Raw genomic sequence first — 23,228 nt, 5'->3', positions numbered from 1 at the left:
TACACACACAGACTCAAGCACATGCATACATCGCACCTATGCATACACAGGCACGCCCATCAGATCTCAAAATATTCTTGTGAGTGCCATTCATGCCGCTGTTGTCACGCAAATACAGAGGCCGCTGACGACTGATTGACTGATCGAATGACTCGCTTAGCTCTTTCCCTAAACCCAACCGACAGTGTTTACGAAAAGCGGCAACTGCCCCACCCACTGCCTTCTCTAAAACCAACCCACAGTGTTTTCGATAGGCACCAATTGACTCACCCATCCACCCACCTCCCAAAACCCAATCAATAGTGTTTTCAAAAGCACTGATTGACCTGCAGATCATTCTTGGCAACCACCTCATTCACTTCAAACAGTGATCCCATTTAAAATAACAACTGACATTGGGAAAAATTACTTCATAAGCCATTTATCCCAATGGCTCAAGCCATTTGACCCGCCCATCCCCTTCCCTAAACCCAACTGACAGTGTTTTCAAAAGCACCGATAGACCCACCCAACCAATAGTGTTTTCAAAAGCACCGATTAACCCACCCATCCCCTTCCCTAAACCCAACCAATAGTGTTTACAAAAGCACTGATTGACCCGCCCAACACCTTCCCTAAACCCAACCCAGTATTTTTAAAAGCATCAATTGACCCGCCCACCGCCTTCCCTAAACCCAACCAATAGTGTTTTCAAAAGCACGGATTGACCCGCCCACCGCCTTCCCTAAACCCAACCCAGTATTTTTAAAAGCATCAATTGACCTGCCCACCGCCTTCCCTAAACCCAACTGACAATGTTTTCAAAAGCACTTATTGACCTGCCCACCCACTTCAATAGTATCTGGATGCAGCCTTTATGATGCAAGCTGAGACTGCATCACTCAGCGATGCAATGTCAGACACAATGCACTCAAATGGAGCTAGTGACGTCACTGTGAGGGATAGGGTTAGGGGTGGGGTTAGGTGAGCGCATTAAAAAGCATTGAATGCAGCCCATATTGCACTGCACCAGGTCTGCAGCCAGACCCCTCTCAACCACTTCCCTAAACCCAACCAAAAGTGTTTTCAAAAGCACTGATTGACCGGCCACCCCCTTTCCTAAACCCAACCCAGTTTTCAAAAGCAGATTGAACCGCCCATCCCCTTTCCTAGACCCAACATACAGTATATTCAAAAGCACCGATTGACCCACCCACCCCCCTAAACCCAACCGACAGTTTTAAAAAGCAATCCAGAAAAAGAAAAGCCCTCGTGGTCAGCTGACTTTTACCATGTTTTCAGATTTTACCTCATTCTCACCCTGTTATTTACTTGTTTATTTTATTTTTTGGCTTGTTTTTGTCTTACCTACTTTTTTTTCTTTTTTCCCACGTTTTTCACTGGACTTGAACCCCTTAATCGTGGTCAACTCCTCTCTGTGCTTCAAGTGCACTGATGTATGCGGCGAGCTACTGGGCAAACTGGTAACAGAAAGGAAAAGCAGTCCATTTGTGGGCAAGCGCTCACCTGGTAAGGTGCAAAACTGAACGCCATCATAACGCAACAGAGTTAGTTTTAAAGACAAAATACAGCCATACGCACTTCTGGCAACATACTTGGCGATCTCCAGAAATGTATATAGGGCTACGCTTTCAGAATGAGCCTTTGTTGGCATACACACATACACTTTCAAGGCAAGGCAAGGCAAGTTTATTTATATAGCACATTTCATACACAGTGGCAATTCAAAGTGCTTTACATAAACAAGAATAAAAGAAACAAGTAAAATAAAAATAAAAACAAATAATAAAAGAGTAAAAAAACACAAATACAGGTAAAATGTGATGTATAAGAATGCAGAAGAAGAGAAAAACAAGTGCAATCTGTCGAACGCAGCTCAGTGATCATACAGTAAAGGCACAGCTAAACAGATGTGTTTTCAGTCTTGATTTGAATGTGCCTAATGTTGGAGCACATCTGATCATTTCTGGAAGCTGATTCCAGCAGCGAGGGGCATAGTGGCTGAAGGCAGATTCACCCTGCTTTGACTGAACTCTTGGAACTTCTAGTTTACATGATCCTAAATATCTGAGTGATCTGTTGGGTTTGTATTCAGTGAGCATATCTGTAATGTATAGAGGTCCTAGGCCATTTAGTGATTTATAGACCAGTAATAATACTTTAAACTCTATTCTGAATGTAACTGGCAGCCAGTGTAAAGACCTGAGGACGGGTGTGATGTGCTCTGATTTTCTGGTTCTGGTCAGAATTCCGGCTGCAGCATTCTGGATGAGCTGCAAGTGTCTGACTGTCTTTTTAGGAAGACCAGTGAGGAGTCCATTACAGTAATCCACCCTGCTGCTGATAAAAGCATGAACAAGTTTCTCTAAGTCTTCACTGGAAACAAAGCATCTGATTCTTGCAATGTTTGAGATGATAGTATGCTGATTTACTGACTGCTTTTACATGACTATTGAAACTCAGATCTGACTCCAGAGTCACACCAAGATTCTTGACCTTATTTTTTGTTGTTTGACCCTTAAAGCCAAGGTACACATTCACCTTGAGAACCTCATCTCTGTTCCCAAACACAATGACTTCCGTTTTCTCTTTGTTGGTCCCACCTTATATTAAGTGGCCTCAACTAGAATGTACTTACACAGGAATTAATAGTTTGTTACAATGTACTTATTGTGTAAATACATGTATTGTGTACTTTTGCTTGATTAAATGCATGTATGTAATTACATCTGTAATTAACTTTTGTAATTACATTTGTAAATACACTTTTGACCATCCCTTACACCTTAACCCACCCTTAAACCTACCCACACCACCAAATCTGTCTATAACCCAACCTCTATCCCAACTCAAAAGCACCAAAAGTGTTCTCAAATACATTATAAACACAGTAAGTACATTGTATTTATTTTTTGATTTAAGTACATAGTAGTTAAGGACACTTAATATAAAGTAGGACCTCTTTGTTTAACTGAAGAAAGCAGAAGTGCGTGTACTTTTTACACGTGACCCACCCACATTCTCTTATTTTTACAGTATTTTTACATTCTCTTATTTTTTTTACTTTTACAGTAGCCTGTCATTTAAAAATTATTTTAGTACCAACTTTGCAACATGCTACTTTTTTTTTAACTACAATTTCAAGTAATAACTTCTTCTTTTTTGGCTGACGCTTCAGTTAATGCTAATGACAGGGTCTTAACATCTTTTCTACAGCAGAAACTAATAACAGAGTCTCCTTCTGCTCTCCATTCGTTCTCATCACTGTCTGTTCTTTTCCTGGATAAATCAGGCATCTGAGATCGATTTAGTCTTCTCTGACCTCCAGAAACATTTCTCTAAATTCCATTCGCGGTGACATTTTCCTTAATTATTGATTACAGTGATGCGGAGAGCGTGTTGAATAACAATCGCTCCTGTAAGATGCAAAAAAAAAAAAAAAGAGCCAATTATCTGACACTAAAAGGCTTTGATATTGAAATACCGCCACTAGACAGAGGAAAGGCAAGATTGCGCACATTAAATGCACGCCTGTGAAAAATGGCTCCCCTTCAGGGTATGAGGAATGATCAAAATGTGCTGTGAAACGCTGCTTCAGATACTGTACGCACCTCAGCGAAGACTCTGAAGCACACAGAGAAGAAGAGCGGCCTCTGGGAATACGGCTCCTTTATGCTGGAGCCAGAGAAAGTTCACAACACAAAGAGAAAAGCAGGTAAAACTTTCAAGTCACTTAAGATCCTCTATGGCAAAGCTTTTAAACAATGTCAGAATCCCAGAGAACACCGAAGTCAGAGGCCTGAAGCGGCACAGCAGCACAATCAGACACTCTCTCTGAAGCCCCGCTGTAAAATCACTGAATTCTCACATAATAATCGGTGCTGCTGCAGCACTTATAGAGACGAGTCCTGCATCGAAATATGCATGACTATCTGGGACAATTTTAATGCAAAAATGTTATCTGCAAGACTAGGGCTTGGTAATAAAGTATATGACTTATCGCTGATCACAATTTATAAGTATTTAGACCCCCTTAAACTTACGGACATTTTTTGTAACCTTGGCCAAATCTGTGCCTGGGCCAAAATCATTTGACCACTTGATTGTCATTATATAGACAGGTGTGTGGCTTTCCTAATCAAGTCCAATCAATATAATTAAACACAGCTGGACTCAAATGAAGGTGTAGACCCATCTCAAGTATGATCAGAAGAAATAGACAGCACCAGAGTTAAGCTGTGGTCACACTGGGCTTTTCCTCCCATTGACACTGCTTTGGCAATACGAATGTACAGTTATTTGTCATGCCAATAAAGCACCTAAATGAGAGAGAGAGAGAGAGAGACAGAGAGAGAGAGAGAGAGAGAAAGCAAACCAGAGTACTGGCATGAAACTTAACAGGTATGAAAGTCGTGCAATTTACAAAAATGAGCAATAAAAGTCTGTTACTGATCCTCAGCTGGCTGATTTGCTGTTCATTCTAATTTCACGGTACGATAATACCTCGGTATGAATGTCACGGTACGATATTTATTGAATCATTTACAGGAAAAACAAAACTTATGAAAATACTCCAAAAAAGTGCCAAAAGTGTCAATGACATACAAATTAGCCATCTATCTGTAAGCTTTAAAACAGGAACTTCAATTTTAATAACAAAAATTATTAAACCATGTAAAAAAATAAAGTTTCAATTTAGTATTGTTGAAAACTCATCACATTCAACATTTAATCACTCACTCACTTAGATAGAGATGGGTTTTAAGAAAAATTATCATATAAATATAATCTGGTAAAAGCTGGTATCTCTGGGTATTTACAATGTCCCCTGCAACAGAAAAAAAACCTCTCATTTGGGACTGAGGTTTCTGGGACAGAGATATGACTTGGCCCAGGTTGACAGCAGTGGGTAACGTTGTGCATTGTCTTTCCCCCACTTGAGTGAGATAGAGGTCTCTTTGCGGTACAAGTCAATGTCTGCATCAATCTGAACAGTGTGCTGTGTTTCTGCAGTCCCCATGACTGTTATTAGTCGTATTCCCCAACTTGCAGGCACGTGCACAGATAGGGCTCAACCTGTGCAGTGCACATGCTCTTTTTAGTCTTGGATAGAAAATCCCAAGAAAATCCCCTACGTCCTGCCCTTCAGTAGGCGCGCGACAACACCGCTCGAATATGCGCGCTCAACCCCCCCTCCCTGCTTTACAGTACGCGCGCGACAACACAGCTGATCAGAACGCGCGCGACAACACCGCTATTCAGTACGCGCGCGGCGACAACACCCGCTTTAGGTTCGATCATTTCCAGCTCTTTTTCATCCCCGCTTCTAGCAGCACACTCCATTTACGCATTACTGGATCTGTAGCGACAACAGACCGCAAAGGATGATGGCCACACCTGGGCTGATGGGAATTGTAGTTTCCGCTACCTCCCGTTCGCTTCATTCGCCTGAGCAAATTTTCTCAGAAGACCCATAGTTTTATCGAGTCATGTGACGACGGTAATATCGAAAAAAATTGCTATTGCGGTATGACGGTATTTACAATACCATTACATCCCTACTGTACACTGTTTGTAATATACCACAGAACACCCAAGTATGGCATTTTCTCTATAATTAGAATTGTATCAGAGCTGCAGCAATGTTTAGTCATCTTGTCATCCCCTTAGAAAATGGTTACTGGTCACCATAAACCCTACACTGGTTGCAGTAAAATTGTCAAGCGTTTAGTGGTCTGTGGTGATAAAAGGGTTGGGGACCACTGCACTAAACGACAACAACAACAACATATACATTTTAAATAGCACCCTTAAAAAGTTACTTACACAGTGCTTTACATACAAACCAAGACATTGTACATTAATTATACAACAACCATAAAAACTAACACAAGAAAAAAAACTAATAATGAATCTTGATCAATGTCAGCATCGTTCGTCTTCGCAGAGTTAAGAGAGAGTGTAGAGACACTGACAGGATGAACTCAGACAGACGCCTGCAGGATTTCATTTGTCAGCAAACATCAGCTGGAGAGGAAAACCTCAGACAAACACTTTAAAACCAACTGGACGTGGAGCCACCCGGGAGCTGTTATGGCATGTTTTCCATCAGGGGACGAGAGAGATCAATACCACGGTGAAAATCTGGATCATAGCTACTTAATTCAATAAGCAAAAAAAAAAAAAAAAACACCTTGAAGGCATCCCGGAGGACTTAGCTGGCGCGCTGTCAACCTGAGCCTTGCAAGTGTAGACGCTCTGCCCCAAAGCCAAGCTTGCATTGAGACTACAAATTACTCCATCCTGTGAACTAGCAGGGGAATTCAGATTCAAACGAGGAGAACGGCAGAGATTTAAGATTCTTACACGCATACACAGATCTCCTTTGCTTTTATTATTGCTAAAGACAGATTCAACAGAAATCTGAAAGCCATTGTCCTGAAAAGAACTCCTGTCCTGAAGAATATTTTATTTGCTATTACTGGTGTTAAGTTAAATTATTTATCCAATTTTAATTATGACAGAAATCATTGTAAAGCCACATTGGAATTAAATTTAAATCTAAAATTGATAATTTAAATAAACTGAAAAAAAAACAACAACTAGTTTTTCCTATTGATGAATTTATGCCAATTGAAAGCAACGCAAATGCTAAGGATTTTTTTTCTACTGGTTTCTTTATTGATTCGTACAGACATACAAATATTCACAGTATGTCTGATAATTTTTTTTTCCTCTGGAGAAAGTCTTATGTTTTATTTTGTCAAGAATAAAAGCAGTTTTTATTTTTTTAGAACCATTTTAAGGTCAATATTATTAGCCCCTTTAAGCTATATTTTATTTTGACAGTTTACAGAACAAACCATCGTTACACAATAACTTGCCTAATTACCCTAACCTGCCTAAGTTAAGCCTTTAAATTTCACTTTAAGCTGTATAGATGTGTCTTGAAAAATATCTAGTAAAATAAACCAGTTATTAAAGCTATTAAAACTATTATGATTAGAAATGTGTTGAAAAAAAATCTTCTCTCCGTTAAACAGAAATAGGGTAAAAAAAAATAAACTGGGGGTAAATAATTCTGACTTCAACTGTGTATTCATCGCAAGCTAAAGTTAGGAGGGTTGGTGAGTTGCGGAGGAGAGTAAAAGTGAACAGCTGACAAGGGAGGAGTACAAACTACAACAAACTAGGGAACACAAAATCCTACACTTTAAAAATAAACACACATGTGAAGTTAATAAAGATAAATTGGCCATTTCAAATAAACATTTGTACTTAAGTAAACATAAATAAACCATCTCAATTATCTCGGTGCTGAAAAAAATGCGAGACTGTAGTCTGTAACGCGGATAGAGTGCTTTTATAAGATGACAAAAGCCCACATCTTCAATCACCGAAAACGGCTGCAAATCTGCAGCAATGAACACCCGCACTGCCTTTGTTATTTTTATGTGTCTCTCTGAACCAGTAGGGTAGATTCAGCGAGGGATTGTTGCTATTTGGAGGACTTTATTACCTTCTCTGCTGTCCTGCTTCAGACAGTGATATTGCTAGGTGATGGCGTTGCAGATGTGCAGTCATGGTTATATGTGTAAAATAATGCTTGCACAGTTATTTTTTGTTCACTGTTTTTTTCTTTTATTGTCATTATACTTACCGGCAAAACCGAAATGTCCTCACACTGCAGATTAGAAAAACGCCAGCGCCTTCTCGTACTGTTGCTCCACTTTTCGAGAGCTTCCTTGTCCTGTTACCTTAGCCTCACTTCACTGCCACTCTCAATGTTAAAGTGTGGAATGATGGTCAAGCACCCCCAAACTTTAGAGCATAGTGATTGGATATGTACTCGTCGGGAGGAGTTTCCTCATCTTAGCTCATGGATTTAGAGGCACACAGTCAATTCGGAGAGATATAAAATGCACATAAATTATTTAAGCGCAAAACTGAGAAAACTGCAATTCACAAGCGCGTATTAAACCGTGGAGCTGGTACCGTACAGTTCAATATTATATTGAGAACTATATTGAGTTGAATTAAATTGAGTGGCATCCCTAATATATATATCAAAATGACCCTTTTTGCTTGGTAGCACTTCAGGCGCACCCACCAAAAACTATGAGCACCATAAACAAGTTATATATTAACACACTCAACAGAAACTAACAAACAAATATCTGCATGCGTTCACCGGCCCTGCACACATTGCTTGACGTAAATGAGATGAATTGAGATGAATGTTAATGATAATACCTTAGCTGTTCTCACAGGAGTTTGATATTGCACAGATGATATTGACATATACCTTATAAGTTGCATAGCGGTCTTTTCATGATTTCATGATTGATAGGTAATATTGACCACTTCATTCGCATTCTGTTCTAGAGCAGTTGGCCAATAAGAAGAGCTTTAAAGCGGGGCCAGTAATGTGGGATTTGTTTACTACAACAAGTTGACTTGTCAACTGTTTTAAACCATTCCTAAACGCTGCGTTTGGTGTTTTTATTTGCAAAGATATATTCTGTGTGAATGTTTTCTAAATCCTCGCATACGGTGAACATTTTGCTTCCACTGTATCTGTTCAGCTGAGGGAATGGAACCAAGCCTATGATGTCAGACACAGCGATTTTCCAAGATAGTGGCACCCTAGGTCTAAAAGGTATAATAAAACATGCCCTTATCTCTAAAATGGTTCCATTAATAAAGTTTGTTTAGTATATTTTCATTCTATTATTTACATTGGACATTACTAAACAAAACAATGTAAACTTGACAGTGCATCACTTCCCCTTTAAGACACAATTGACAAACAGTTGGAGCAAAATTATAGTTTAGTGACAAGGCCAACAATCTTGTCCACTGTCCCGAGCGTCTCGCATGCTGGCCCCAGGCCATCAGGCAGTCCTCATTGTCAAGCCCTGGAAACTATCCTATTATAATTGCATTGATACATTTGATACTTTAAAATTACAATTATAATATAAATATCATAAAGAATTGTTAATTTATTTGTAAAATATGGAAAATTCCATCCCTCAAAAATGGTTTAAAGCTGAATAAAAAAAATAATTTACTTAATGTTTTTACCATTTGATAATTATTTTTCAAAATGCTAAAATGATAATTAATAATAACAACAATAAATGAGTTTGCTTTAAAACAAGTTTTTCTTTATTTAATTTCTGCTTTATTTAACAATAGTTTATTAATATGTCATATTAGTATTATTGTTAATAAAATAATGCGCACAATGTTTATAATACTGTAAGTCTATTGTAAGTATTTTTTTTCCTGTAGTTTTTCCTTTTTTTTTTTTTAAAGTATTAAAATCAAGTCAACTTTATTTGTATAGCGACTGGTTTATTCACTTACATGTAAAGTCAATTAATAATTTTTTCTGTGTTGGCAAAAGTTTGGTCCCACTTTATGGTTCGAGTCCCAGCTGGGTCAGTTGGCATTTCTGTGTTGAGTTTGCATGTTCTCCCTGAGTTGGAGTGGGTTTCCTCTGGGTGCTCCGGTTTCCCCATCAGTCCAAAAACATGCGCTATAGGTGAATTGGTAAGCTAAATTGTCCGTATTGTGTTTGTGTGTGTGTGAATGAGCTTGTATGGGTGTTTCCCAATACTGGGTTTATTAGCTAGAAGGGCATCCGCTGCGTAAAACTTATCCTGATACAGGCGACTTCAGAAATAGAGACTAAGCTGAATAAATAAATAAACGAATGAATGAATAAACAAATGAACGAATAAATAAATAAATGAATGAATGAAAGAAAATGAAGTGGGACCAAACTTTTAATGCTCATTTTTAGTGTTGTACCTGCCTAGATGCTGTGGTTCCACCAATGCTAAAAGCCACACACTGATCTCACAGCCGTTTGATGGTGTGTTTACTTCTCTAATAACACAAAGGAGAAGTGCTGACTTCCCTAAATGGCGTACACAGAGAGCTTTGTGTTGAAGTAGACAATATCTTCTCTCTAAATTCAGCGTATTATTGAACACGAAGCGTTTAACACTGCAGGAAAGCAACACAGATTTAACAGCGGTGCGCTTCAGTAAACAAACACCGCTCGTTTCATGTTTAGCCTACAGCTAACAATGCACTTACAATAAATCACAGATGTATTCAACGCCAGCAATGCATTCGTCTTACAAAACTAGTCACAAACGTTCCAGAACAAGTGTATACGGACTACCTTAAAAATGCTCTTATCCCACTCATAATTCCAGTTGAGACTCTGAGAAATATAGTCTATATAAATCTGAGAAAAATAAGTGTTTTATATTGGTTACAATAACTGTATGTTTTAAGTTTTACTGCACAATTAAATGTATTTTTAAAAAGTTGAATGAATGCAAATAATGTACAGTTAGTTTAACAGAGTTGATATCAGGTCTGTCTTTAAAAGTTTAGCAGCTATTGTTAAAAAGCTGTTGGCTTATGGAGAAAATAAATGAAAATGTCAACAATTAATAAACAATTGAACATAAGAATACTGAAAGATCAAAATTAGAGCTATTCTCTAAGATAAAGTAATGCGAAAGAAAGAGCGAAAGAGCAAAAGAAAGTGAAAGATGGGTCAAACGATAGAAAGAGTGGAAGCAAATGAAAGAGCAAAAAGAAAGAGCATGAAAGAAAAAAAGAGCAAGTTAAAAACTACAAGAAAGTGAATATGAAAGGAAAGAAACAGATAGAGCTAAAGATAGAAAAAAGCACAATAGAAAAAAAGAAAAGAAAAATAAAGAAAAAAAATAATAAAGAAGTGAAAAAGATTGAGAGCAAACAATGAGCAACAGAGAGTGAAAAGGGATGAAAAAGAGTGAAAGAGCAAAAGTAAAAGAGCAAAAAAAGAAAGTGAAAGAGTGAAAGTGCAAAAGCAGAGAGAAAGAAAGTGAAATAAAGAGAGTGAAAAAGCAAAAGAAAGAGCAAAAATCTGAAAGAAGAAGATGGAGAAAATGAAAGAGTAAAAGAAAGAGTAAAAAAATGGAGCGTAAGAAAAAGCGAATGAAAGAGCGGAGGATACAGCGAATAAAAGAGCGGAGCATACAGCGAATGAAAGAGAAAGGAAGAGCAAAAGAAAGAAAGAGCGTAAGAAAGATAAAGCGGAAGAAAGAGCAAAAGAGCAAAGGAAAGATAGTGAAAAAGAGCGGAAGATAGAGCAAATGAAAGAAAGAGCAAAAGAAAGAGTGAGAGCGGAAGATAAGAGCAAATGAAGAGCGAATAAAAAAGACTGTATGAAAGAGCAAAAGAAAGTGTGGAAGAAAGATGGAGTGAATGAAGCAAATGAAAGAGACTGAAAAAAGACAGAGCGAAAGAAAGAGTAAGAAAGGATAGAACAAAAAGAAAAAGAAAGAGCAAAAAAAGAGCAAAGGAAAAAGAGCAAAAGAGCAAAAAAGTGGAAGAAAGAGTAAAAGAAATATCTGAGAACAAGAGAGCGAAGAAAAATTGAGCGAGTGAAAGGAGAAAGGAAGGAAAAGGAATCTTAATTTGACAATGCGTTAATAAACTCCCATGTACAGGATATGTTTGAGTAAATGGTCATTTGGCACAACAGTTAGGTTCTAGAAGGAAGTTTATTACCGTATTATTATTATTATTAAGAAATAATATCAGACATCAGAAATAACATCAGACAGTGGCCTATTGCTGACTAATTTCATTGGCGCACCCTGCTATGATGATCGTGTCAGCCCCAACTTCAGACACGCCCTCTGTCAAGCACTGACGCTGAAGCCCCGTGTGAATGTGGCATCAGTTTCCTGTTCTTAGCTGACAGGAGTGGCACCCAGTGTTGTCTGCTGCTGCTGTAGCCCATCCGCCTCAAGGTTGGATGTGTTGCATGTTCTCTTCTGACTTCTGGCATCAACAAGGCATTTGCGCCCACAGAACTACACTTAAATCCCTCTTCTCCTCATTCTGATGCTCGCTTTGAACTGCAACAGATCGTCTTGATCGTCTACATCAGTGGTCACCAAACTTATTCCTGGAGGGCCGGTGTCCTGCAGGTTTAAGCCCCAACCCTAATCAAACACACCTGAGCAAGCTAATCAAGGTCTTACTAGGCATGCTTGAAACATCCAGGCAGGTGTGTTAAGGTAAGTTGGAGCTAAGCCCTGAAGGGACACCGGCACTCCAGGACCGAGATTGGTGACCCCTGATCTACATGCTTAAATGCATTGAGTTGCTGCCATCTGATAAAGAAACTTTATTTAGCGATTAGTTGGACAGCTGTACCTAATAAAGTGGCCGGTGAGTTTAAGTAGTAGTTTTGTTTAATTTAATTTTATTTCAGTTTTAGTTAAGAACAGCATTCATTTGTTTTCCTTTCAGAGGGTGCCACAGTGGAATGAACCACCAACTACTCTCCAGCATAGGTTTTACATAGTGGATGCCCTTCCAACCACAACTCAGTACTGTAAAACACGCACGCACGCTACAGCCAATTTAGTTAATCTAATTCCCCTATAGCGCATGTGTTTGGACTGCGGGGGAAACCGGAGCACCTGGAGCAAACCCACACCAACAAGGGGGGAACATGCAAACTCCACTTAGAAATGCCAACTGACCCAGCTGGAACTTGATCTAACAACCTTCTTGCTGTGAGGCAGCAGTGCTCACCACTGAGCCACCGTGCCACCCATTAAGTACACCAAATTAAACAAAAAAGATGGTTTAATTTCGTTGAGTGGAAAATAAATACATGCTTGAAAAGCCAAACAAAAAGTGAAAGACATCAAATTTTTCAACTTTTGCAACAAGTACAAAAAGAAACAACTATAAAAATAAATACAACAGTGATAAGGTAACGTAATAACAAATATAAATAAACAAATGTTTATTTTAAAACATTTATTTTTATATTTTACTTTTACTATAATAACCCTGGTGACCAAAGGAAAACAGGGTAAACTGGAGTAAAACTAAAATAAACTAAATTAAAGCTTAACCACAGGGTGCCCTGTGTATTAGTATGCTAGCAGTGTTTCTCTGCGAATATAATCTTTAAGAGTAATGGGGCGAAAAAGGGCAGAACATTATACAAACACAATTAGCCCCATGTGCAGTCCATCATGCTAATAGATACACCTAGTTATATGGATATTGTGAGGCGTCGAGCTTTTAAACAGCTCAGTAGCTCTAGTACACAGAAACAAATGATCCCAGAAACCAGTGAGCCAGACCCACGTCAAGTCTGCGGAGCTAATATAAACATCCTGTTAAAAGAAACACCAGGTTTCTATTTCTAAAACACTCCTATAATAAGCCATGCTTGATTTTAAACCAAAATGACAAGTTCAGGGTTCCTACCTAAAGTTAAATAGCAATTTCACTGACTGAAACGCTAAACTCCATGACTCATAAATGGGGAAAAAAAAGACAACTTTCATGCTTCTATATTAATATTCATTCATTCTCCTTCAGATTAGTCCCTTTATTCATCAAGTGTCACCACAGTGGAATGAACTGCCAATTCATCCTGCAAATGTTTTACACAGTGGATGCCCTTCCAGCCCCAACCGAGCACTGGGGAACACCCTTACACTCACATTCACACACTTGTACACTACAGCCAGTTTAGTTCATCAATTCCCCCTATAGCGCATGTGTTTGGACTAGTGGGGGAAACCCGCACCAACAAGGGGGTAACATGCAAACTCCACACAGAAATGCCTATTCAAGGTTCAACGCTAAGGATTTTTTATACGGGTCCGATCGGGCCATTGGTTGAGATTTTTACTTGCCCTGCCAAAATTTTCACTGGCCCCACCAAAAAAAAACTAAAAAGTTAATAGCTATTTCTTAGCCACATATTTTAAATAATGGCAAAATTATGCCTGTGAATCTAGAATTTAAACATTTTAAATATGTTAATAAATGTATAATGAGCAAAATTCAAATTCTTAAGCAAATGAAAGAGCAGTATGAAAAATTAGCTGGTATTTTGATGCAATTCTAAATATTTTTTTTATAAAAATGGCTTGCCAAACTTTTTTTTTTTAGTTTCTTACTTTTGTTCCCATGTAGTTGTCTGCTTCTAAGAATAACAGACGTTTTTCTTTTAGCCTCATTGTTTAATTTTGCCGCCATGTTGCCATCTTTTTGCTGTATGGGTTGTTACCAGGATACAAAAAAAAAAAAAAAAAAAAAAACGAGCTTAACGTTACTGGCCGATAGGGGCCAGTAACAATCCTGTCTACTGTTCCGAGTGTCTTTCACACTGGCCCCGGGCCACCGGGCAGTCCTTATTGTTGAGCCCTGCTATTGACACAGCCGGGACTCGAATCAGGGACCTTCTTGTGAAGCCACAGTGCTAACCACTAAGCCACTGTGCTGCTGTATATTAATACTTTAGTAGTAAAAATGTTGAAAAGAATTACTTATTTAACACATAAAAGCAAAAATAATGATTCTATCCAACAGAGAAAACGAACGTTGATATAACTAAACCTCTTCAGAAAACAAGACGAAGATTTGTAGAGGAAATCTGAGAGCTCTCTCATCCTCCATTAGGTCTAGACTTGTTCAAAGTTCAAATACCAAAAACATCTCCAAAACAGACCATGTGCATTTGGTGGTTCAATCAGAAAAACACCATGTTTAGAGAATCATTTTGTGCACATAAAACAAAACAACTAATTAATAACTTTTTTTTAATAGTAAAATAATATTCAAATAATAACTTAATATTAAAATGGTTTATAGTTGGGTAATTTACTGAATATCATTTGCATGACTTTACCAGCCACTGCTCAAAAATAAAATTATATGACAACATCATGACAACAAATTTATTTTAATATAGTACAATAATAAAGAAACTTATTTTAAACTACAATAAAACCTTAAATTACAATTTTTAACTTAAATATTTAAGTCAGTTATTGAGTCATAAGTTGAGATGACTAGAAAAGTTCATTATATTCAACAAAGCAGCAATAATTTTCAGCATATGGAAATAATGGTTTTACAATTTTTATGCATTTACTGTGTATTTACTATTTGATAGCTCAATAGTAGTTTTACAGACTTTACATTTCTATTTTATAGCCTCTTATTTTTAACACAAAGTCTTTAAAATGGTCATCTTAAAGCCAAAGCTCTTAAAGTTCATATTAGTTGATGAGCGAGAAAGGACCTGGGATGGCTACTCGAGCTCTTAAGCTGCGGTCACACCACACTTTTCTCTCCATAGACTTCCATTCATACACACAAGAATAGCCCCTTTCACACAGTGATACCGGTAAATATCCGGAAAATTTCCGGAACGACTTTACCTGTATATTCAAAAAAGCGCTGTTCACACAGGCGAGGACGTTACGGAAGTTTTCCGGAAAAGAGCATTCACACATCCATTCCAAAATACCGGTAAATTCTGACATCATTCACCACAAATGAGCTTTAAACGGCTGCGCTTGTATTTGTAAACATTTAACTAAATTACAGACTCTGTGGATGATCAATATTGTGAACAACTTTCGCAGGATCACTTTCGCATGTCGAGATGTTCATAATATGTGCGTGTGCAGGCGCTCATAGGCGCACGCAAAGCTTGAAGGTAAACAAACAACGGCTTATCATAAACATCTCATCGATGATTATTTACACAGTTGGCATTAAGAAGAACATATAAACGTGATCTGACTAACTTCTAGCAGCTAAATGTGTCTGGAAAAATATTCAAAGGCTTTTATTCTCACAAACCGCGCGGACGTAAATGCGTCTGACTGTTGTGATTGGCTAAAGCAGACGTCTCACGTCAGCACGTTCTAGACGTGCACGCGCTTATTACGGGAATCTTCCTTCTGCATTCACACAGCGCAGCATTCCGGCAAATTGCCGGTAATCTTACAACTTCTCTTTCCGGAAAATAGCCTGAACGAATTTACCGGTATTTTCAAAAAGGACCTGTTCACACATACAACCTTTCCGTCTGTATGTGTGAAAGGGGCTAATGTGGTAGACTGGAAACGCAAGCTAGTGCAACAAGTTTCGCAGTTCACTGCGTTGCAAAGTTCAAGCTTGGTGAACTCTGACCTGCAAAATCGCATCAGGTGACTGCCTGAGACCAATCAAAACATTTATTTTAATATAGCCCCTTTTCGCAGCGCCGTATGACAAAATTTTGCATGCTCAAACTTTAGTGTAAACATGGCATTACTAGGCTTTCTAGAAGCATCCTTGCAGACATGACGAAGCAAGTTGGAGCTAAAACCTGCTGGACCTCAGACCTCCAGGACTGACTTTGAGATCTCCTGGTACAGACAATTATTAATTTATTCTCTTTTTGGCTAAGTCCCTTTATTAATCCGGGGTCGACACAGCAGAATGAACCGCCATCTTATCCAGCACGTTTTTAAGCAGCAGATGCCCTTCCAGCCCCTCTTTGGGAAACATCCACACACACTCATTCACACACACTCATCTACTACGGACAATTTAGTCTACCCAATTCACCTGTACCACATGTCTTTGGACTGTGTGGGGGAAACCGGAGCACCTGGAGGAAATCCACGCGAACGCAGGGAGAACATGCAAACTCCACACAGAAATGCCAACTGACCCAGCCGAGGCTCGAACCAGCAACGTTTTTGCTGTGAGGCGACAGCACTACCTACTGCGCCGCCATATAGACAATTATAATTCGGTAAAAGTAAACTACAGTAAGAAATGAAATTCCCTAATTTTCATATATAAAATTCTATGATATTCCAAATATTTCATGAGCTCGGGGAACCCTGCAAGTTACAGGTAGCAGGATTATGAAAGTCTGATAAGTGTGTGTCTTGTCTCGTTACCCGAGCTGGTGTGATATTATTGCAGAAAAACAGCGGGTGTTTGTAATGTACACACACACTAGCAGGTGGACGTCTCTCTGCATGGGCCAAACGCCTCTGGGGTTCACTGTACAAACACAGATTTGCATTAATAAAGTAATAAGCCACTCGAGGCTGTTACAGTAATCCGCTTCACATTGTGCATGACAATACACTTTCATTTGAGTAAAAGTGCTTCAATACACGGCCTCGAGTGGCTTACTGTTTTAAAACATCAATATGACAAAAGACACTGTTGTGCTGTAGATGTTTTTCTGTAATAAAGTAATATCTTTCTGCAAAACAACAACTCTGTTACTGGTTACTCACTATCATAATAATCAAACATGTGTGACTGTCAACTGTTAAAAAAACACTAAAGGAGATATTTAGTTTAGTACTCATGTTGTTCTTTGTGTAAATTATTCTAGGACTATTTATTCAAGTTGCTTTATTTCTTTAATGCATAAAAAACACTATTTGGATTGATTTCAACATTCATTTTAACCAATTTGGTACACAGAGCTTACAAATATACAAATCAAATGAATATAAGAATCCAGAAAGAGCAAAAAAGAATGGATAAAAAATGCAGGGTTGTTTTAAACCAATTTTGGGTCAAATACAAATGTGGAAAAACCCACCAGTTGGGTTAAAAAATAAAATTTAAATTTAATTGAAAAATTAATTTAAAATAAATTAACCCAATGGTTTGGTTTGTCCATATTTGGACATACATATTGGTTACACATTGGTTAATCCCCTCTCTCCCCACCCCATCTTCAAATATGTCACATCCAAACACCCCCCCCCCCCCCCCCACCTCTAAGCTGAGTGATCAGGGGAGAAAGGCCTTAGTCAGGGAGGTGATCAATAACCCGATGGTCACTCTGTCTGAGCTCCAGTGTTCTTCTGTGGAGAGAGGAGAACCTTACAGAAGGACAACCATCTGTGCAGCAATCCACCTATCAGGCCTGTATGGAGGAGTGGCCAGACGGAAGACACTCCCCACCTGGAGTTTGCCAAAAGGCATCTGAAGGACTCTCAGACCATCAGAAACTAAACTCTCTGCTCTGATGAGACTCAAATTGAACTCTTTGGAGTGAATGCCAGGCGAAAACCAGGCAGCGCTCATCACCAGGCAAATAGCATCCCTAAAGTGAAGCATGGTGGTGTTGGCCTCATGCTGTGGGGATGTTTTTCAGCAGCAGGAACTGGAAGACTAGTCAGGATAGAGGGAAAGATGAATGCAGCAATGCACAGAGACATCCTGAATGAAGACCTGCTTCAGAGTGCTCTTGACCTCAGACTGCGGCAACGGTTCATCTTCCAGCAGGACAATGACCCAAAGCACATTGCCAAAATATCAATGGAGTGACTTCACAATAACTCTGTGAGTGGTCCAGCCAGAGCCCAGACCTAAATCCTATTGAACATCTATGGAGAGATCTGAAAATGGCTCTACACAGTTGCTTCCCATTCAACCTGATAGAGCTTGAGAGGTACTGCAAAGAGGAATAGGCAAAAATTCCCAAACACAGGTGAGCCAAGCTTAAGGCATCATATTCAAAAAGACCTGAAGCTGTAATCGCTGCCAAAGGAGCATCAACAAAGTATTAAGCAAAGGCTGTGAATACTGACGTACATCTGATTTTTCAGTTTTTTTAATTTTATTTTTAATAAATTTGCAACAATATCAAAAACAATTTTTTACATTGTCATTTAGTATTGTGTGTAGAATTTCGAGGAAATAAATGAATTTATTCCATTTTGGATTAAGGCTGTAAGATTGAAAATTTTTTTTTAAAAATGCGGAAAAAGTAAAGCGCCATGCATAATATCCGGATGCACTGTATATATAAATAATAAAATTTAGACTGAAAAAAACAAAACAAATCATAATAATAATAATTTCATTCTATATACTCAAAAAGCCACATACTTTTTTTTTATTCCCTTTCCAGAATTCCTTTCTAGACTTTTCTTGGCTGTGACTTCACTAATAGCTTCATTCAGATTGGTTAACTTCAACATGGAGACCAAAAAACAGATCTGATTCACTGGGATCTGTTCACTAAACAGCTGCAAAAAGGCCCTAAAATTGTTGTGGCCTTTTATTGTGGTCAGCCTAAGGCACACCTGTGCAACAATCGTGTGGTCTAATAAGCACCTTATTATGCAACAGCTGTGAGGTGGATGAACTATCTCAGTAAAGAAGTGCTCACTAACACAAATTCAGCAAATGTGTGAACAATAATTGGGAGAAAAAGGATTTGTTAACCTCAGCAGAGAGACTGCCTAGCATACATGCTTAAAAAAAACCTCAGATCTGATTCACTGGGATCTAACCGTTGCGTTTCTCTTTTATTCTTGCTGGTGTGTCTTTGAAATTCAGAGCCGAGCAGAAACTGTGAACACTGAAGGCAGCGGGTTCATCTGAGGATGACAGATCGCTCTGGGCTTGCTATTTGTAAGCGACTGCAGCTTTCTGAAGGCTTTTTGTTAGGAAACGGAGATCTTGATCACTCACACATGCTCTTTATCTTCTGTGTGCTGCGACTCAATGCACACATGTATAAATGAGCTGGGAAAGACGGCCATTGTTCCCTTTGGCAAATAAATTAATCAGAAGCATGTGTGGCTTTGCAGTGACTGAACGAATCCCCGAAAAATACTTTTGTTTATATTAGGGATGTGCCAAAAGGGACAGAGTTCATCATTTATGCATTTACCAGACTTTTTTTTTTCATCCAAACTGACTTACAAAAGAGGAACAAGAACAGTTTATTGAATCTGCAGACAAAATATGAAACATTGAGCCTCATTTCCTACTTCAGGCTTTTATGGCTCATATGATATAGTATGGAAGGAATTCAATTCATAGAACCAAACTGAGCAAAAACATACAAGTTGGGACCATTGCTAGGTGTAATTACTTAAAGGGTCACGAAACACCAAAACACACTTTTTGAGCTGTTGACAGTCGTATATGTGTCCCACACTGCTAAAAAAAACACTATTAGGACGCCTATATTTCACTAAAAAGTGTAAATTGGTTGTTTTTGCGTTATTTCAAGCAAATTTGTACTTTCAGTTTGAAACGAATTTTTGAATCTGCGTCACGGTCATGACATAATAGCATGTATTCCAGCGTGCAGACTGGACGTCTGTGCCAGAGTGAGTCTTATTACGTCTTACAGTGTGATGCATTAATGCATGAGTAAGGCTTGGTTCAAACCAATCAGCACGCTCTATTGTGCAACTTCATTAATATTCATTACTATCACCGTGTTTTCAGGACAGAGACGCCACGTTGTGTTGGCAAAACAAGCGTGAAGTGTTGCTTTTATAGTTTGCTGCAGTTAAGTTTCGTTTTCATTTTCTCTCTGTGAGAGCTCAGCTGGAGTCACGTGTGGATTAACAGTGTACGCGACGCTCGACAACAATAACTTACGTGTCTAAGGAGGATTATTGTTTACCTGAGAGCTGTTCTCATCTGCAAACGCTGAGATCTGGATTCGTTTGTAGTTTCCTCTTAATAAAGACGCGGCTCTAGTTGCTGGTGATTGTCCTGTATCTACAGATTTGGTAAGTGAGCGAGCAGTGCTCTTTGTTTATTCAGTTTGTTTGTTTCTAACAAACTATTGCACCGAGTGTAAACACGTTAGCACCACAACCAAACTTTAACCTCGTGTAGGGTTTTTACCGCATTTAGTGACTGGAATAACACGCGCGGCTTTCTGACACTACCTGCCGTGTGCATCTAAGTTTCTGGGAAATGCTGAGGTTTTTTTTCTCTCATTCGCCGTGCGGTATCAAACATTGCATGAAAAATACACGCTTAGAGCAGCTCCTTGAATCAAATTTCTCGTGTGTCGCGAGGGACATGAATGAATTCCCTGAATGAAAGAGCCAAACTGCAGTTAAAGTCCACCATTTAATAATTTGGCAAATAATTCGACTACAGATGTCCATGTAGGTTAAACACCATCACTTTTTCCTGTATGTGTGAGTGCGAGTGTGTGTGTGTGTGTGTATTTTGACTCTGAAACTTGCGCGTGCCCAAATAGACACTCCCACACCATCCCACTTTTCTTCCTCCGACACTCCCCCCTAAACAGAGCTGGACACGCCCACTTTTCTGACTTTTTCCAAAGTAGAGGTGTGAAAACACCCTGCTGAAACGAGGGGGTTTCATGGCCCTTTAAAGTAACTTGTTACAGTAAATAAACTACACTGAGTATGAGAAGTATGAGATAAGGACAGTTCATCATTTATGCATTTAGCAGACTTCATCCAAAAATTCCTTACAAAAGAGCAGCAGGAACAGTTCTATTAATTCTTATGATGAATCAAAACATAATTTATGATCATTTCACACTTTAGGCTTTTATGGTTTTATAATCAGAATATATAGAAGAAAAAACTAAATTGAGCAAAACTATGCATGCCTTTTCCCCTCAATTACTGTAAGAAACACTTCTACGAAGAGATAGTCCATTTACCTCAGTTGTTTCATATCTAGATGCTGCTTAGATGGCATTATTATTGCACAGCTCTGTATTTGGTGGGTTTGCAGGGGTGGTCATTATCTGGTGTGGCCAGATTACATTTACACCATTACCACTTTCTCTCCATAAAACTATTAGATTTAAATAGCTAAAAAAAATCTGTAGCTTTCTGGTCATAATCGCCAGAAGTTGAACTTCTTTTCTATTGCTGACCTAATGCAAACTTTCTGATGTCACTGCATCCTAGTAGAAAACACTAGCAAAAAATTTCCATACTATTTGCTGCAAAGCAATGTGATGAATACAAATGGGAAATAGACTGACAGTACAGTAGAGAAAATGTTTAATTTTGAGAAAGCGTTTGCTGCTGTGCCCCGCCACTCCAGTGACCTCATTTATCTACATTACCGCTAATGTTATAAGGCAGACTGCATTTCAGAGATTTCTCTCAGTGAGAGTCACATATACATCACAGTCACATTATATTATGAGCAATCTGATTTGCATTTCCAGAAGGAAACGGCAGCATTTGCAAGGCAGCAAGTTTTTGCTTGTGTAAATGAAATGCTGCTTTTGTGATGTGCGATTGATATGTTCAGTTCTGACATCAATCTGCACACCATTCCAAGATGCAAATGGTTTAAATATAGAGTACACTGCAAAAAATGCTTTTCTTACTTAGATTTTTTGTCTTGTTTCTAGTCCAAATATCTGAAAATTCCTAACTCAAGAAGAATTTTCTAGACAAGAAAAACATATTTTCTTGTTTTGAGAAATAATATGCCAATAATAAGTGAGTTTTTCCTTAAAACAAGCAAAATAATCTGCCAATGGGGTAAGCAAAATAATCTTGTTTTTTTCTTTTGACTTGTGGCAAAAGTAAAGTAAGTCAAAAGAAAAAACAAGATTATTTTGCTTACCCCATTGGCAGATTATTTTGCTTGTTTCAAGGAAAAACTCACTTATTATTGGCATATTATTTCTCAAAACGAGGCAATATGTTTTGCTTGTCTAGAAAATGCCTCTTGATATTAGAAATTTTAGATATTTAGACTAGAAACAAGACAAAAAATCTAAGCAAGAAAAGCATTTTTTGCAGTGTAGTCAACAATTCAAAACAGTCCTGAGCCAAGAACGAGTATTGTTCAATAATTTTAGGATAAGGTTGATGGAACATCAATTCACTTCACATGTTGAATGATTAATAGTATAAATGGTTATTAGGATACAAAAGAGCAATAATGACAGTAGTAACAAAAACAAAACAACTTTGCACAGTGCAAAAGTTTGAGCCTGGTAAGATTTTGGTTTTTGACAGAAGTCACTTCACTTCTCACCAACTGCATCTATTTGACATAAAATAAGTGGCGATTTCTAAATAATTGTTTATTTTATGTTGTGGGAGGTGAAATTAGCTTTTTTTCCCCTAATAGCTTATGCCAGAAAATGTGGATATGCTGATGTTTTACTAACAAAAGATATACGAAGTGTTTTTGGCTGTGAGACGTAGTTTGGACGAAGTTGTCGGTGATTCTTCCTATAGTAAAGTCATGCAATGTGAAAGTCCCTGTCGCCGATCCATCTTGCAGTGTAAACAAAGCAGCGACAAAACGCTAGCCCAGATTGTCATGCAGTGTGAAAACATCTGTGACACGACTACTTTGAAAATCATGCAGTCTGAACTCGGCATAAGACATCTCTTAAGAGACGATGCTTCACCGCCATTAGCAAGTTTACAGAAATACATGTTTTAGTTTCAAAATTATATAGCGATATTAGTACAATGCTTAGCATATATGAACACTCCCCTTACAAGTCTCTCATTTAAATGCATATTTTTTCGATAGGAGACTTTATAATATTATATTTGTGGATCTACATTAGTCAGTACTAGGGTTGT

The 23,228-nt window shown here is 38.3% G+C and overlaps 1 protein-coding gene and 1 long non-coding RNA gene across 10 annotated transcripts in view; both read right to left on the bottom strand.

Moving 5' to 3' along the window:
• Nucleotides 1–23,228, bottom strand: part of ifnlr1 (interferon lambda receptor 1) — a 102,312-nt gene that overhangs the window by 34,671 nt on the left and 44,413 nt on the right. The window lies entirely within an intron of this gene.
• LOC141378109 (uncharacterized) lies at nt 1,367–4,269 on the bottom strand. Its single transcript, XR_012391801.1, has 3 exons — nt 3,830–4,269; nt 2,960–3,675; nt 1,367–2,586 (listed from the first exon to the last, which is right to left on the bottom strand). It is a non-coding gene; the product is annotated as an uncharacterized lncRNA (long non-coding RNA).

The sequence above is a fragment of the Danio rerio genome, chromosome 16 (assembly GCF_049306965.1).
Source record: "Danio rerio strain Tuebingen ecotype United States chromosome 16, GRCz12tu, whole genome shotgun sequence".
Classification (NCBI taxonomy): domain Eukaryota; kingdom Metazoa; phylum Chordata; class Actinopteri; order Cypriniformes; family Danionidae; genus Danio; species Danio rerio.
This window is presented reverse-complemented; position numbering and strand designations above follow the sequence as displayed.